The 14,060-nt window shown below is 37.8% G+C and overlaps 1 protein-coding gene across 1 annotated transcript in view; it reads left to right on the forward strand.

Annotated features, from left to right (window-relative positions):
- The window catches only part of RPGRIP1 (RPGR interacting protein 1), a 73,418-nt gene that overhangs the window by 4,639 nt on the left and 54,719 nt on the right, over nucleotides 1-14,060 (forward strand).

Genomic DNA, 14,060 nt, shown 5'->3' on the forward strand with positions numbered 1-14,060 from the left:
AAATAAAAAAAAAAAAAAAAGTAAATCTATCTCTATTCATAGATGTCATGACACCATGCAGTATTTACAAAATCTCAATGAATTCACAGAGTACACAGAAACTATGCCAAAAAGAATTGGTTGATGTTCAACCATTTCAAGAGGTAGCATATGATCAGGAACCGGTGGTACTGAAGGAAGAAATCCAAGCCACACAAGGCATTGGCAAAAAACAAGCTTCCAGGAATTGATGGAATACCAATTGAGATGTTTCAACAAATGGATGCAGCCCTAGAAGTGCTCACTCGTCTATGCCAAGAAATTTGGAAGATAGCTCCCTGGCCAAATGACTGGAAGAGTTATGCCTGTTCCCAAGAAAGGTGATCTAACCTAATGTGGAAATTATTGAACAATATCATTAATACACATGAAAGCAAAATTTTGCTGAAGATCATTCAAAAGTGGCTGCAGCAGTATATCGACAGGGAACTTCCAGAAATTCAGGCAGGATTCAGAAGAGGATGTGGAACCAGGGATATCATTGCTGATGTCAGATGGATCCTTGCTGAAAGCAGAGAATACTAGAAAGATGTTTAGCTGTATTGTTTTTTTTATGCAAAGGCATTCGACTGTGTGGATCTTAACAAATTATGAACCACATTGAGAAGAATGGGAGTTCCAGAACACTTAATTGTGCTCATGAGGAACTTGTACATAGATTGAGAGGCAGTTGTTCGGACAGAACAAAGGGATACCGCATGGTTTAAAGTCAGGAAAGGTGTGCATCAGGATTGTATCCTTTCACCATAACTATTCAATCTGTATGCTGAGTAAATAATCTGAGAAGCTGGACTATATGAGGAAGAACAGGACATCAGGATTGGAGGAAGACTCATTAACAACCCGCGTTATGCAGATGACACAACCTTGCTTGCTGAAAGTGAAGAGTACTTGAAGCACTTATTGATGAAGATCAAAGACCACAGCCTTCAGTATGGATTACACCTCCACATAAAGAAAGCAAAAATTCTCACAACTGGACCAGTAAGCCATATTATGATAAACAGAGAAAAGATTGAAGTTGTCAAGAATTTTATTTTACTTGGATGCACAATAAACACCATGAAAGCAGCAGCCAAGAAATCAAAAGAGGCATTGAATTGGGCAAATCTTCTGCAAAGGACCTCTTTAAAGTGTTGAAAGCAAAGATGTCACCTTGAAGACTAAGGTGTGCCTGACCCATGCCATAGTATTTTCCATTGCCTCATATATTTGGGAAAGCTGGACAATGAATAAGGAAGACTGAAGAAGAATTGATGCCTTTGAATTGTGGTGTTGGTAAAGAATATTGAATATGAATATACCATGGACTGCCAAAAGAATGAACAAATATGTCTTGGAAGAAATACAACCAGAATCCTCCCTAGAAGCAAGGATGGCGAGACTGCGTCTTACATACTTTGGACATGTTATCAGGAAGGATTAGACCCTAGAGAAGGACATCATGCTTGGTAAAGTAGAGGGTGGGTGAAAAAGAGAAAGACCCTCAATGAGATGGACTGACACAGTGGCTATAAAAGTCGGCTCAAGCATAACAACAATTGTGAGGATGGCGCAGGACCAGATAGTGTTTCCTTCTGTTGTACATAGGGTCACTACGAGTCCTAACCAGCTCAACAGCAATGAATGAATTCACAAGAAAGGTACTAACAATGAATTCACGAGAAAGATACTAGTGCTAATAAACTAATTTTGCAAAGTTGCAGGGTATAAGATTGTTATGGATTGAATTATGTTCCCCCAAAATATATACCTATGGTTGTAATGCCATTGGGAAAGGATTTTCTTTTTTATGTTTATAGGCCATATCAGTGTGGGGTGTGTATTAAACCAATCAGCTTTGAGATATAAAAAAAGGAGATTAGGACAGAAAAGCAAACAGATGTGGGGAAGATAGATGCCATGCCACATGTCTTAGTCATCCAGTGCTGCTGTAACAGAAACACCACAAGTGGATGGCATTAACAAAGAGAAGTTTATTCTCTCACAGTTTAGTAGGGTAGAAGTCCAAATTCAGGGTGTCAGCTCCAGGGGAAGGCTTTCTCTGTCAACTCTGGAGGAAGGAAGGTCCTTCTCATCAATCTTGCCCGGGACTAGGAGCTTCTCTGCACAGGAACTGCAGGTCCAAAGGATGCACTCTGCTCCCAGTACCACTTTCTTGGTGGTATGAGGTCCCTCTGTCTGTGTGCTCACTTCTCTCTTTTATATCCCAAAAGAGATTGCTTGAAGATACAATCCAATCTTGTAAATTGAGTCCTGCCTCACTCACACAACTGCCACCTATCCCACCTCGTTAACATCATAGAAGTAGGATTTACAACACATAGGAAAATCACATCACATGACAAAATGGTGGACAATCACACAATACTAGGAATCATGGCCTAGCCAAATTGACAACACAAATTTTTGGGGGACACAATTCAATCCATGACACCAGAAGAAGATCACCAAGAAACCAAGGAACAGATGTTGAAACAGACAAGGACCTTCCTCCAGAGCAGACAGAGAAAGCCTTCTTCTAGAACCAGTGCCCGAAATTCTTACTTCTAGCATCCTAAACTGTGAGAAAATAAATTTCTGTTTGTTAAAGCCACCCACTTGTGGTATTTCTGTTATAGCAGTACTAGATAACTAAGGCAAAGATGAATACACAGAAATCAGTTGTGTTTCTATATACCAGTAAGGAACAATCTGGAAAGGAAATTTAAGAAAACCATTCCTTTACAATAGCATCTAAAAGAATAAAGTATCTAAGAATAAATTTAACCCAGCAGGTGAACGTCTTTACACTGAAAACTGTAAAACAGTGCTAAAAGAAACTAAAAGAGATCTAAACAAATGGAAAGACATTCCATGTTCATGGATTGGAAGACTTAATTTTGTTAAGATGTCAATTCTACCTGAAGTGGCCTATAGTTATACGTGGTTCCTATTAAAATTCCAACAGCCTTTTTTACAGAAATGGAAAAGCCTATCCTCAAATTCATATGGAATTGCAGGGGGCCACAAATAGCCAAAACAATCTTAAAAACAAAGAACAAAGTAGGAGGACTCACACTTCTCGATTTCAAAACATATTACAAAGCTATAGTAGTTAAAACAGTGTGGTACTGGTATAAGGATAGACATATAGACCAATGGAATAGAATTAAAAATCGAGAAATAAACTTATACATTTAGGGCGAACTGATTTTTGATAGGAGTGCCAAGTTCATTCAATGATGAAAGAATAGTCTCTTCAACAAATAGTGCTGGGACACACGATTTCCACATGCAAAAGAATTAAGATGATCCATACCTCACACTCGCACACACAATAAATACAAAATAGATCAATGGCCTAAAAAAAAAGTTAAAACTATAAAACTCTTAGAAGAAAACATATGGGTAAAGTTCCAGAACCTTTCTTTAGGTGATGGATTTTTAGTTATAACACTAAAAGCACAAGCAACAAGAGACAAAATGAATAAACTGGGCTTCATCAAAATAAAAACTAATGTTCATCAAGGGACATTATCAGAAAGTTAAAAGACAACCTACAGAACGGGGGGAAATACTTGGAAACCAAATATTAGATAAGGATTTAATATACAAAAAAAAAAAAAAACCCAAACCAGTTGGGTCAAGTTGCTTCTGACTCATGACAATCCCACATGTCAGAGTAGAACTGTGCTCCACAGGGCTTTCAATGGCTGTGATCTTTCAGAAGTAGATCGCCAGGCCTTTCTTTCGAGGTGCCTCTGAATAGATTTGAACTGCCAATGTTTCAGTTAGTGGCCATGGACTTAACCAGTGTGGCACCCAGGGACTCCTAGAATATACAAAGAGCTCTTAAAACTCAACAACAAAATGACTAACAACCCAATTAAAAAATGAGCAAAGGACGAGAATAAACATTCCTCTAAAGAAAATATACAAGTGGCCAAAAAGCACATGAAAAGATGTTCAGCAAGGTTAATCATTAGGGAAAGGCAAATCAAAACCACAATGAGATATCACTTCACCACTTCATGCCTAGTAGGATGGCTATTATTTTTAAAAATGTAAAAAAAAAAAAAAAACCGTAAAGTAAAAATTGAGAATAACGTGTTGATGAGGATGTGGAGAAATTGGAGCTTCCTACATTTTTGGTGGGAATGTAAAATGGTGCAGCTTCCACGGAAAACAGTTTGACAGTTTCCAAAAAGTTAAACACAGAAATACCATTTGACCCAGGAATACCAATCCTAGTTATATACTCAAAAGGACTGAAAGCAGTGACTCAGACACATGGACACCAACTTCCATTGCAGCATAGCTTACTGTAGCCAAAAGACGAAGATGGAAACAATCCAAGTGCCCATCAACACGTGAATGGATAAACAAAATGTGGTGTATATCCATGAAGTATTTTTCAGCTATAAAGACATATGAAGTTCTGATGCATGCCAACACATGGACGAACCTTAAAAACATGTTAAGCAATAAAAACTTGCAAGTGGCCATCTAAGATACAATTATCGATCTCTTACCATCCAGGGCAAAGGATAACTAAGAAAACCAAAGAACCAAGGGAGCAATTGCTGCAAAGGATTAATGGACCACACAAACCACAGCCCATATGATCCCAAGAACAGAAGAACTAGGTGGTGCCCGGCTACCGCTGCTCTGGCTGGGATCACATCACAGGGTTCTGGGCAGCATGGGAGAAAAATTGCAGAACAAAAAATCAAATTCACAAAAAAGACCAGACAGTCTGACAGACTGGAAGAACCAAACCACCGAGGCTATGTCCTAGGACATTCTTCTGACTACTCTTCAGCCAAACCATAGACAGGTACATAAAGTAAACAGTAACACCCGAGAGTAACGTGCTGCTTGGAACAATCAATTATACGAGATCAAAAGGGCAACATTTGTCCAAAAGCAAAGATGAGAAGGCAGGAAGCGGTAGCAATTCAGGAGAAAAGAAAACCGAGAACCTAGGACAGAAACGGAGGGAGTGCTGGCATGTTGTGGGGAATAAAGCCGATGTCATGGAACACTTTATGTACAAATTATAGAACGAGAAATTAATTTGCTCTGTAAACATTGACCCAATGCACAATAAAAAAAATTTTTTTAATTATGTTAAGTGAAATAAGCCAGACGCAAAAAGACAAATAGTATATGATCTGACTTAGATGAGATATCTAGAATAAGTAAATCCATGGAGATAAAAGAAGACTAATGGCTGCCAGGGGATGTGGGAGGGAAGAATGGAGAGTTTTTTGAAAAAGTAAGGGAAAAAAACTTCCTATTTCTCTTATTTCCTCTATCCTTTCCTGCTAAACATTTGGAGGCCTGGTGGTGCAGTGGTTAAGAGCTTGGCTGCTAACCAAGAAGATCGGCAGTTCGAATCCATGAACTGCTCCTTGGAAACCCTGTGGAGCAGTTCTGCTCTGTACTATAGGGTTGCTATGAGTGGATTGGATTCAATGGCAATGAGTTAGTTAAAGATTTTTCTCCAACTTCTCCTTTTTTTTCCTTGCTCCTCTTCTCCATTTTCATCCCACAGTGACCTAAATCTGATTCCTTGTAGGTTAAGCCTTCTTTAACATATTTGCCATCTGTTCTCCTTCTGGCTCCGAAGCACGAGATTTCATCCCCTAGTAATTTTTCATTAAGCTAATCACCATACAGCTTAGAAAGAGTTTTTCAGTTGAAAGCCTTACATTTCGTTATTAGTACTGACTTTACTATTAGGATAGAGACTGTCTGTCTCAGCAAACAAGTAAAACTAAAACACCATACGAATCACCTGGTCCAGATTCTTTAAATTATGACATTATACAATTATATGTCACATAATAATTATCTTTCATATGAACGATCATTGTAAAATTTATGCAGGGGATATTTTTTAACACAATTTTGGAGACTTCTCAGCAGCTGAGGAACATTTTCAATAGAATGACTCTTTTGTTAACTGCTTATTCCATAGCTCCACCCCCGGTATACTGCCTTCTTGTCATCCCAGTTTATCTTCAGATACCTAAAACCTCAGAGCACACTCCTCTGCTCACTTCCTCATTGTCCAAAGAACCCTGAGCGCCATTCCTTTTTGAAAGGTGGCAACATAGCATGGTAAGGTCTGAGAATGGTAAGTTTCAGGGAATGTGAAGAAATGCTGAACTGAAGACAATAATATCACAGAGAAAGGTAAATCACACGCTTGGCATGCATTTAAACTGGCAGACACACAGAAAATGGAGCAGAGGTCATTAAAGTCCCTTCCCTTCCATCTGAGTCCTGGAAGGCAAAAGAAAGCCTTATTATGCTTGTGTCAGTATGAGATTTCCAATAACTGAATCAAATATCTATTTGTAAATTTAAATTTTAAGTATGGAAGTAAAATGTCCCAAACTGGTTTGTGGTGATTAGTGGATAAAAAAAAAAAGAAATACCTCAGTAAAATGACTAAAAAGCTTTCAATTTATACACCTGAATTGGGTATAGGTAAAACATATCTCAACAGAATTGTTTTTAAAGGTGCAAAATCAAGGGAATAAAATTTAAAATTCAGTTCCTTAGTCATGCTAGCCACATTTCAAGTGCTCAATAGCCATATCTGGTTAGTGGCTACAGCACAGGTTTAGTACACAAAACTACCTTCTTTTCCCTTCTTTCCCATGATGTTAAAAAATACTTTCTTAAATCTGTTACAAAATACACTTATAATAGACCTATAACAACCAAAATAGGTAACATATAAAAATGTAATAGCCTCTTAAAAGAAATAAATGATTATATTTTTAAAGTTCAAGAAAAATAGTAATCAAAGAAATGCAAATTTAAGTGACAGCGAATTAATATTTTTCACTGATAAAATAGATATTTAAAAAAATAGATGCTCCCGATGTTAGTCAAGATGAGAAAAAATGGGTACTACTGATCTGGTACGCCCTTTTTGAAGGTTAGTCGGACAATATGGCAATAAGTATCAAAAGACCTTAAAGACAGGAATCCTCTTTGACTCCGCAGTTCCACTTCTTTTACTTTTTTTCTTTTACTGTGACCGAATTTTTTTTTTTTAACTGTGCTTCAGATAGTTTGCAGAGCAAATTAGATTCTCGTTAAACAATTGATATACATATTGTTTTGTGACATTGGTTGCCAACCCCAGAACGTGTCAACACTCTCATTTCTCGACCTTGGGTTCCCTGTTATCAGCTTGCCTGTCCCCTCCTGCCTTCTTGTCCTTGCCGCTAGGCTGGCATGCCTCTTTAGTCTCATTTTGTTTTATGGGCCTGTCTAATCTTTGGCTGAATGGTGAGCCTCAGGAGTGACTTCAATACTGAGTTAAAAGGGTGTCTAGGGACCATACTTTCGGGGTTCTCCGGTCTCTGTCAGACCAGTAAGTCAGGTCTTTTTTTGTGTGAGTTACAATTTTGTTCTACGTTTATCTCCAGCTCTATCATGATCCCTGTCAGAGCAGTCAATGGTGGTAGCCAAGCACCATCTAGTTGCGCTGGCCTCAGTCTGGTGGATTGGTAATTCTACTTCTATTAATTCATCTTAAAAAATAACTGTGGGTGTGAGAAAGGATTTATCGATGAGAATTTTTAAGAAAATATTAGTTATAATGGCAAAAAATTTAAAAACCATCTAAATGCCCACCAGTAGGGAATTGGTAAGGAGCCGTGGTGGCACAATGGTAAAGTGCTCAGCTACTAACCTAATGGTTGGTGGTTCAAACCCACCAGCAGCCCCACTGGAGAAAAACCTGGCAATCTGCTCCCATAAAGATTATAGCCTAGGAAACCCTATGGGGCAGTTCTACTCTGTCCTATAGGGTCACTCACTATGAGTTGAAATCGATTCAACAGCAACAACACAGAATTGGTTAAAATATGATATGTCTATCAAATAGAATACACACCAAAACAATAACAGTAGTTACCTCTGGTGGTAGCATTACAAATACATTTCATTTTCTTCTTTTTGCTTTTCTGTACATATCTACCATGAAGACATATTACCTTCGTAATCAGAAAAATGTTATTATAAATAATATCTCCAAGTCCTCCTTACTGACTGAAATCCCTTTAACACGGAACAAGGCATTATATTCTACATTTAGAAGTACATTAAGGCTAGCTTTAGAAAAAAACGGTCTAAGTCCACTATAAGATATAAGAAGGATGTCAGTGGAAAAAGCAGGAGGTAAGCGGGTGCCTGAGAGGGGTAAGAGAAGAAATTAACTTGAAGATAATAAAAAGAACAAAAATCAGAGGTTCAGAAAAGAAAGAGCAAGATCACCAAACACAAACTTGGCCTACTGAAAAAGTTTTGCCTGGTACTGTCTCTGGCTAGAGCATCTAAAAAAGGAGAGAAGACCCAAGGTTCATTTGGAGATGGCTTGGCCAAGGAGCAATCTTAGGTGCAGAAAAAGCCCGTTTTATAGACCTGGGAAAATATTATAGTGAATTTTCTGTCTTCACTAGGAGATGTCCTAGATATTCTCTATACTTCCTAATTGGTCCCCCACTTTTTACTTTATTTTCTTTTTATTTCATGGGAGATAGAGGAAGTCATAAAGGGTACTCCTGGGAATCCATGCATTTCATGGCAATAATCAGAATGGGGGCTTTCCCAATGCACATACTTAATGCATAAAGAGAGGATTTCGTATAACAATTGAGACCAAATTCCACTAAATATATAATATGAATACAGTGACCAGCCATACAGAATTTTTAAGAATTTCTCATTGTCAGATATCAAGTCTCGTTCATAATTACATACTAATGTTTGATTTGGAAACTGGTCAGGGTGAAATGACAGTTATACATTCTTTTACTGGAGAGGGTTCTCGCAAATGTGGAGTGAGCAAGCACGTCAATCCCACCAATGGAGCAGAGTTTGTTTGCTTCAGAGAGATCTCAGAGCCCCAGAAAGTCTCCTACTGTTGTCCTTCAGGGAGAGATTTAAGGAACATTCTCCCAACAATAATAAATGTCTATCAACCTCAAATCAAACAAATGTACTCTCAGTTTTAGTTTTATTTGAGAAGTTGATATGTTGAATGTTTTAGCTGCTCGTTTACCAACTGCAACATGCAAGGAGCAAAAAGTAGATCAGCCTTTGCACTCTGATCTACAAAGAGTTAAAATCTTATGAGCTAAACAGAACTGGATTAGCTGGAGAACAGGAAGACAAGAGGATTGAAACCTAGAGCATTAAAGGGCACCAGAACAGTCCGAGAAAAGAATTAGCGAGAATTCTCTGGAGGAAGCAAGAACTGTAAGTTTATATCTAATATATATTTATAGTTTTCCATTTCTTTTCCTGGGGTGATTTCTGAGACAAGTGAAATAAGTTTATTCATTTCACACTCTACCACCAGTCTCCCAGGCATCCAGGCACAAAAATTGCCGAGCCGCCTTTGATCCCCTTACGCTCTTAACTCCGTCCTACATCCAACCAACCAGTTGTCAAGTCTTTTGATTCTTGCTCCATCCTACTCTCCCATCCCCATGCTTCCATCCTTCCTAGTTCAAGCCCTCGTCTCTGAACTACAGCAATATCCTCCTAACACCACTCCTCTCCTGCAATCTCTCTGACTCACTAATACCAGATTCCTATTCTTAAAACTCATCCACAGCTCTAACTCAATTGCTCTTGTACTCAAATATGTATAATTGCTGACTATTGTCTATGGAAATGGATAAAATTCTTTTATAGTCAAGATTTTCTAAAATATGGTTCTTTTCAAAAACTTTCCCTCTCAAACTCTTCATGCCTACCTGCTACTCTCCAAGGTCACCTTGATCTTTGCCCACTCCTGATTCTACTCATACCGTCCTCGTTGTGTGAAACACTCTATCTCCACCTGCCGAAATCCTTCCTAGTCTCCAACAACCCTTCATCTGTGAAGCTTTTCTTGATCCTTCAAGTAAATCGGAATCTAACTGTTCTTTTACATTCCCATTTCACTTTGTTCTTCTTTAATTGGCTTTTGATATTTTGATATTTTTTAATTCTAATATTTTAAATAATTTTATTTTATATTTAATAATACACTTATAGTTAAGAGTATACTTTTCTTAGTTCCTATCTTAAACATTCACTTCCCGAGAGCAAGGACTCTATTTCCTTCTACTTGTAGCAACTGCATGTAATGGGTACACAGTAATATTTACCAAATTGAGTTTAATCCAGATATCTGGAGTTCTTATCATCTGTTCCCAGCTTTCACACAACTGGTGCTATAGTTACAGAGTCTGCTCTTTTCTCCACAGGTTTTCTTTATCTCTGCTCCAGGTTTCTTTCTCAATTCTTTCATCCCAGTTGCTTCTATCTTCTTACGTAAGATCGAGTCCTCCCAAGTTAGTCTCACTCACTATAAAACAATTTTCCTCAAGGCTCCTATTCACAATTTGTCCCTTCCTTCATTCAGCTTGGAGAAGCCCAACTATAGCCACTCCTTGTAGGGACTTGACTATTTACTAGGCCTGTTAAAGATAATCCCTTATAGAGTGAGAAAACCTGAATTTCCAATCTATGTTAATTTTGAAATAGTTAAAACTCCCTTTCTGTATTTTGTCACACAGGCCCACTTAACCCATGAATTTTTAAAAGATGGGAATATTTTTTCAGCATTATTTCCTAAGATCTACTGATACTCCCTTGACCCGTTTTCTACCCTTTAGAATTTTACAACAATGTCTTCTTTTTTTTTAATGATTTTTTAATTTTATTTTTGTCATTGTTGAGAATGTATACACAGCAAAAACATACACCAATTCAAGTTTCTATATGTACAATTCAGTGACATTGATTACATTGAGTTGTGCAATCATTCTTACACTCCTTCACTGGTTGTTCCTTCCTCATTAACATAAACCCTAAGGTTCCTATCCATTGGAGTTGCTGTTGTGAATTTGATTCCATTTAGATAGATTTTAAAAGAGCGTGATGCTCAAGGCGGACATTCATTACTAAAAAAAAAATTCATTACTAGTTAAGCTAAACTGTGGTTTGGTTTTAAGGAGACTTCAGGGGATACTTTTGGTTTCAGGCTTAAGGATTATCTTAGAGCAATAGTTTCAGGAGGTAATCCAGCCTCCATGGCTCCAGAAAGTCTGGATTCCATGAGAACAATGTCTTCTTTACAACAGTGATATTCAAATCAGTAACATCATATGGCTCTTACTTCACCGTGTTCTTGGGGGAAAAATTCATACAAATCTTTACAAAATTATTAAAAGCAATTCTAAAAAACAATTTCTGCCACAATCCAATGTTATAATACCACATCCACCAAAAAATTATTGTACATCTGCATGTACATCAGTACTGTTTTATATACAAAGATATTCTCAAGAGAACTTATACAGTACTAAAAAGAAAAATCGTGGGATAAACACTATAAAGGAAAAATGAACTCATATTAGCCAATGCATAAGAAAATCATGCATATATAAGTCATAAATTTGTACTAATAAATACAGTTTAGAATTATCAGTTGGCCAGAGATTTGTTCGGTCAAAACAAACAAAAAACAGTTATCATTTAGCTAACACAGAGCAAGTACTAAGTGCCAAGCATTGTGCTATATTTTTTGTAGGCATTATTTCAATTCATCCTCATCGCAACCATAAAAAAACAAACCAAACCCGTTGCCGTTGAGTGGATTCCGACTCATAACGACCCTATAGAACAGAGTAGAGCCTCCCCATAAGGTTTCCAAGGAGTGCCTGGTAGATTCCAACTACTGACCTTTTGGTCAGCAGCCATAGCTGTTAACCACTATGCCACCAGGGTTTCCTATCATAACCATATGAGGTGAATATTTCCTCCATATTTTTGCAGACAGGGAAACTAAGAAAGAGAGTGTTTAAGTAACCTGCCCATGATCACACAGCAAAGGAAAAGATGTGAATTCATATTTTTCTTATTCCTAGGCCATTGATCATAGTCATTATTTATAGTTCATTCTCTCTAAATTCAATCAGAGGTGAGTATAAAATCAAAGTAAGGGGTATTGGCTGTATAATTTCATTACTGGTACCATCAACCTGCTTTTATGCATATATCATTTCTAACAGGCTTTTTTTTTATTCTTCACCTGCATATACCAACTCTTGCTGCTGTACACTATAGTTTTGAATATCACACTGCAAGGCAATCCTTTTAGTCCTTCATCCCTGTTGAGTACAAAGCAATCGATAAACCCTTCTTACATCTACTTTCCAATCTTTTTTTGTCCGATAGATTAAATCTGGCCACTTGATTGATTGTATTTGGATGTTTCTTAACCATTCTTTTACTGACAGTCTCTCCTGGGTTTTCTTCGTTGACATTTTGATAAACTCCATTTCATTCTTAGAGAGTAATTTTGTCTTTAGTTTTGGTGGTACTTTTCAGTTGCTCCATAGTGCTATATAGCTTTGATGGTATATTTTGGAGTGGTCATAAGCCAGAACAATCTTCTCTGCGCCCAGATATTAAAGAACGACAACATCTCTTCTTCTATTACAGCTCTCTTTTTGCAAATGGCTTTGGGTCCAGAGGACCAGGTCCATGATGCAGTCACCTCTCCTTTCCCTTCATACTACTACTTCTTTATAGTAGGAAGCTGGAGAGACAAAATGACTTAGTAAATCTGAAAAAGCTACTGTAAATGTGAGATTTTCATTAAAACACAGTGGTTTTCTTGGTTTCTTCCATTCTGTTCTAACCCTAGGACCATTACCTAACATTTGAAAGTACGTCAACTTTTGGGTGAGTTCAGCTTCCTTAAAATGAACATGCTATGAAATCTGTATAGATTCATTTAATATAATGTCATTGGAAATATGCTCTTTATTTATTGTGATTTTTTTTAAAAAAGAAACAATACAGAGCAGAATCTGAATGACCCAATTCATGTTAAATTGTCTGGAAAGTGGGTGAATAAAACAATGTTCTCTCCAGGGGATAGAATTTCTCCATCATCCTTTTTACTTTCTCCTTTATGTTTCTCTCTTTGTTCACAATAAGCATGTCAACAAGTTTCTTCAGTTGTCAATTCAAGCTAGCTTCAGCAAAAAGGAAGCTTTCGTTGTGCAGGACACAGGAATCTTCCACAGAATCTAAGGGAAAGACCAGAGCCAGGGTTTGGAAAAGACTGGAATCAAGCACAAAAACCTTTCAGGGCTGTTGACTTGTCTCAGCCTCTCAGTGTCATTCTTTCTCTTGATTTGTCCCTGCATTCATTTATGCAAAACGTATTTATTGAGTGCCTACTATGTGCTGGAGCCCTGGTGGCATAGTAGTTAAGAGCTCAAATGCTAACAAAAGGTCAGTAGTTTGAATCCACCAGCTGCTCCTTGGAAACCCCATGAGGCACTTCTACACTGTCTTACAAGATTGCTACGTGTTGGAATCAACTTCACCGCAATGGCTTTTTGGTTTACTATGTTCCAGGAGCCACTCAAGTGAGGGCCATATACAGGTGAATAAGAGAAACCAAATTTTCTGCCTTCCAAGTCCTTATGTTCTAGTGAGAATGAGCAAAAAATAAACAAGGGTAAATAAATGATGGTAGTTTCTGAGTATGGTTAAGTGTTATGAGGGAAATAAACAGGGTGACATGATAGAGTATAACAGTTATGAAGGTCAGGGAAAGGTCTCTTGGCAGATGACAAGATGCTTTAGTTATAAAGGTCAGGGAAATGTCTCTTGGCAGATGACAAGATGCTGAGAAACCTGAAGGATGAGCAGGAGCCAGCTTTGTAAAGAGCAAGGGAAAGACTATTCCAGCAATGTACAAAGACCTCGAGGCAAGAAAGAGGTTGGTAGTTGGAGGAGCAGAGAGTAGGTCAGTGTTGAGAGGTGTGAGCTAGAGGAGCAGAAGTACAAAGTGTGATGGGAGAAGTAGGAAGGGAGTCAGATCCTGCAAGGCTTTGTGGACCTGGTAAGGAGTTTAGATTTTATTCTAAATGTAGTGGAAAGCCATTAGAAACATTTAAGCAGGAAATGCTATGGGTAGGTTGTTTTACAAAGATCACTCC

The sequence above is a fragment of the Elephas maximus genome, chromosome 10 (assembly GCF_024166365.1).
Source record: "Elephas maximus indicus isolate mEleMax1 chromosome 10, mEleMax1 primary haplotype, whole genome shotgun sequence".
Classification (NCBI taxonomy): Eukaryota; Metazoa; Chordata; class Mammalia; order Proboscidea; family Elephantidae; genus Elephas; species Elephas maximus.